This window comes from Triticum aestivum, chromosome 2D (assembly GCF_018294505.1).
Source record: "Triticum aestivum cultivar Chinese Spring chromosome 2D, IWGSC CS RefSeq v2.1, whole genome shotgun sequence".
Lineage (NCBI taxonomy): Eukaryota > Viridiplantae > Streptophyta > Magnoliopsida > Poales > Poaceae > Triticum > Triticum aestivum.
This window is the reverse complement of record NC_057799.1, coordinates 381,950,587-381,955,425: the sequence shown is the minus strand read 5'-3', so window position 1 is coordinate 381,955,425 and position 4,839 is coordinate 381,950,587.

Here is a 4,839-nt window from a genome sequence, read left to right as displayed (position 1 = left end):
AGGCCAGTAGTGATCGACGGACGGTGCCGTGAGGTGATGCACGAGGCTCGCCAGCGATCCCTCAAATGGTGACATGCACTCATAGCAGTAGTAGGGCGCGCGCACGCATCTAGAACTATGCTTCACTAGCGAGTGCTGGTCGACGTACCTCTCGCAGCCGAAACTCTTGTAGACGCAGGGCACCTTGGAGGCATCGATGAGGCCATCCATGAAACGGGAGTGGCTGTAGGGGACGTTGTGCATGTTGAATATATGAGCAAGTTACTACGAGATTTAATCCAAATAAGCACAAAATAAATCATGACGGCTCTAACAAAGATTAAACTAATCATGTGGACTAGCATAGTAGATGAACAGATCGAATCTAGGACACAAACTAGAAACATGAATTCTACCACGATTTCGAACAGGAAGGACAGAAACACATATGGTGCAACGGGAGCAGCACCGTTGGCGTTGAGGTTGTCACCCATGTCGTTTAGGAAGAGGTTGCCGAGGTCATGGAAGAAGCTGTCGTCGGTGAAGTCATCGCCGCCAGCAGTCGCACGAGTGCGCTCCCCATATTCCAACAGCGCCCGCCGAATGGAGCGCAGGAGGGAGTGGCTGTAGGGGACGTTGCGGCCGCCGAATGGAGCGTAGGAGTAGCACACGAAGCAGTAGTTGGTGCTCCTCCCTAGTCTCTATCTCTATAACTATACTCTTATTAAAAACCGAGTTGGTGATGATGGTGTGCCTGCCATCTTGTAATATAGACCGTCCGATCTATATCTGACGGATAGAAAGCAAACTATGACAATTTTACAAAAGATACCCGCACCTCTCTCCTCATTTACAGATAAGGCCTTGCCTCATTCATCCTTGTCTCCCACAACATCATTGCTGAGCAATTAAAAAAGGAAGTCTCTGGAACAATCTGGCATGGTGGCCGCTGCCGGCGCCGTCCATCCCCATGCCTCCGCCCAGTCCGACCACTAGTCACCACCACGCCCCACTCCTCCTCACCTTATCTCTCATCTTTCTCGAGATATCATTTTTCTGATGGAATTCTCGAGATACCATTTTTCCAATAAAATTCTCGAGATATCATTAGTTTTTACACATGGGATTACTCCTGCATGGGTCAATCACAACAGGTGTTCTGTAAAAAAATGCATCTTGATGTTCTGTGCAATGCACAGGCATCTTGCTAGTTTGCATATAATTCCAAACACCACGTAGACACGGCCTTTGACCATTTTACAACTATGTTAGTATCATTGTTAGTGGTCAGCCGGTGCAAGTTATAGCCCCGAGTGTTTTAACCTTCTTTTAGTAATGATATCTGGCGATTGTTCACCACGAGCTCAATCCTGGCTAATCCCACGTAACCGTCAGTTTCCATCCGACGGTGGCCTGTTTTTAAGCCATAGTATTTGACAAAACCGCCACCCTTACACACGTACTATAACTGCGTCACGGGCGTTTGCAACTGCCATGTCTCCCAGCGAATGTTTGCTGGGGATTGGAGTTAGCACCGATGGCAGTTCGTAGTCGTTCCACGCTTGGGCATTGAAGTTTGTAACTATTTTAGGTTAGAATATACTATTCCTCCGGTGCTAGTAGTAGAGCAAAGTCCTACTCCACTACTCTATATGCAAACTAGGGCATAGTAGTAGGTACTATAGGGAGTACTAGTACTGTGATCACTCAATCAAGTTGTCTGGCATCGATATGACCCTACGCTGCTGGGATGTGTCTCGTAAGTCAAGCGACATGCTGTTGTCATCATCACCTGTCCACTTCCCGCAACACTTATTCGCTTCTCCATCTTCGTCCGCACATAATCGTCCAACCTTCCATCCCCGCTAAGGCGCCTCCCCCCTCTTCCGAAACCCAAGCACTAACAATGGCAGAACCGAGCAGTGTCCGCCAAAAGAGTGGCTGGAATTCTCTCCCCACAGAGGTAATCAAGCTCACTGTTTCACATGTGGAGAATCTCAGTACCATGCCGCTCGCAGCGTGCTCATCGGGGCTGTACCGTTTACTCAAAGCCCTCAGGCCGGAGCTTTTTAAGCCAGCTCCTTGCTTGCTGATGCCGCCTGATCTTCATAAATGGCATGTCAAGCAGCATAACAATCATAGGGTGGTGAGCATCAACCCCCTTGACTGCGATCCGATCCCCGTCACCCTCAACTACATTAACGGTATATATGGGTTGGCATGAACACGTCTTGGATGGTGCTCGTCGACGGTCGTGGCAGCTGGATGCTCGTGGAGGTCTACACCCGGTGATTGATCCCCCTTCCTTCGATTAACACTACACTGCTTTGGCACCCCGGCGAAGAATACTCGGAATCTTACAGTAGCCAACATACCAAGTTTGATTTGCTCAAGGTTGTAATCTGCCAAGTGCCCACAAGATCTGCGAATTATAAATACTTCAGGCTAATTGCGTTGTTCAACCGCAGTCTCGCCTATCTGACAGGTCACTGCGGCAAGTGGATAAATCTGCACATCCATCACAGGATCATACATCCTCCATGGTTCTCTGATGCCATTGAACACAAGGGCTTCATTTACGCTGTCGACTCCTTCTATGGCTGGACGTATTGCTGGCCTACACCAGCCATCGCTACAAATGGCTGTTACAGTAGTATGTTACTTTCCTATGATATCATGATGGCTTGCTTATATTACTGTCAACATTTACTGAAAAAATATTCATGCTCATAACATGTTGCTCTTAAGATTAACTACAGTATGAGCCCTTTTTTATTTGGCTCCAATTTGATATGATGTTGTAGGCGCCTGGTGTCCCTTCCTTCCTAATCCCAGAACCTTTCAAAGAAAAGCGGCATGGCAGTTGCAGGTGGTTCCTGGTGAAGGAAATATGCCCTAGAGGCAATAATAAAGTTGTTATTCATATTTCCTTATATCATGATAAATGTTTATTATTCATGCTAGAATTGTATTAACCGGAAACTTGATACATGTGTCTCCCTAGTAAGCCTCTACTAGAATAGCTCGTTGATCAAAGATGGTTAAGTTTCCTAGCCATAGACGTGTGTTGTCATTTGATGAACGGGATCACATCATTAGGAGAATGATGTGATGGACAAGACCCATCTATTAGCTTAGCATGTTGATTGTTCAGTTTTATTGCTATTGCTTTCTTCGTCTCAAATACATATTCCTTCGACTATGAGATTATGCAACTCACGAATACCGGAGGAATACCTAGTGTGCTATCAAACGTCACAACATAACTGGGTGATTATAAAGATGCTCTACAGGTATCTCCGAAGGTGTTTGTTGGGTTGGCATAGATCGAGATTAGGATTTGTCACTTTGAGTATCGGAGAGGTATCTCTGGGCCTCTCGGTAATGCACATCATAATAAGCCTTGCAAGCAATGTGACTAATGAGTTACTTACGGTATGGTGCATTACGGAACGAGTAAAGAGACTTGCGGTAACGAGATTGAACTAGGTATGAAGATACCGACGGTTGAATCTCGGGTAAGTAACATACCGATGACAATGGGAATAACGTATGTTGTCATTACGGTTCGACCGATAAAGATATTTGTAGAGTATGTGGGAACCAATATGAGCATCCAGGTTCCGCTATTGGTTATTGACCGGAGAGGAGTCTCGGTCATGTCTACATAGTTCTCGAACCCGTAGGGTTCGCACGCTTAACGTTCAATGACGATTTGTATTATATGAGTTATGTGATTTGGTGAACGAATGCTGTTCGGAGTCCCGGATGAGAACACGGACATGTCGAGGAGTCTCGAAATGGTCGAGAGGTAAAGATTGATATATTGGATGATAGTATTCGGACACCAGAAGTGTTCCAGAATGTATCGGGTACATATCAGAGTACCGGTGGGTTACCGGAACCCCCGGGGGAAGATATGGGCCATATGGGCCTCAGGAGGAAGCACACCAGCCCACATAGGGGTGGCACACCCCCCAAGTAAGGAGGCCAAATTGGATTAGGAGTAGGGGGTGGCTCCCCCCCTCTTTCCTTCTCCCCCTCTCTTCCCTTCTCCCCCTTCTGGTAAAAGGAAAGTGGGAAGCCGACTTGGACTAGGAGCCCAAGTAGGATTCCTCCTACTTGGGCGTGCCTAGGGCTGCCTCTCTCCCCTCCCTCCTTTATATACGTGAGGAGGGGGCACCTAGAAAACACAACAAACATTGTCAGCCGTGTGCGGCGCCCCCATCCACAGTTTACGCCTCCGGTCATATTATCGTAGTTCTTAGGCAAAGCCCTGCGCGGATCACTTCACCATCACCATCACCACGCCGTCGTGCTGACGAAACTCTCCCTCGACACTTTGCTGGATCAAGAGTTCGAGGGACGTCATCGAGCTGAACGTGTGCAGAACTCGGAGGTGCCGTACGTTCGGTGCTTGATCGGTCGGAACGAGAAGAAGTTCGACTATATCAACCGCGTTGTCAAATGCTTCCGCTTTCGGTCTACGAGGGTACGTGGTCACACTCTCACCCTCTCGTTGCTATGCATCTCCTAGATAGATCTTGCGTGAGCATAGGAAATTTTTGAAATTGCATGCTACGTTCCCCAACAGTGGCATCCGAGCCAGGTTTATGCGTAGATGATATGCACGAGTAGAACACAAAGAGTTGTGGGTGGTGATCATCATACTGCTTACCACCAACGTCTTATTTTGATTCGGCGGTATTGTTGGATGAAGCGGCCCGGACCAACCTTACATGACCATGTTCATGAGACCGGTTCCAGCGACACACATGCAACTAGTTTTGCATAAAGGTGGCTGGCGGGTGTCTGTTTCTCCAACTTTTGTTGAATCGGATTTGATTGCGGCCGGTCCTT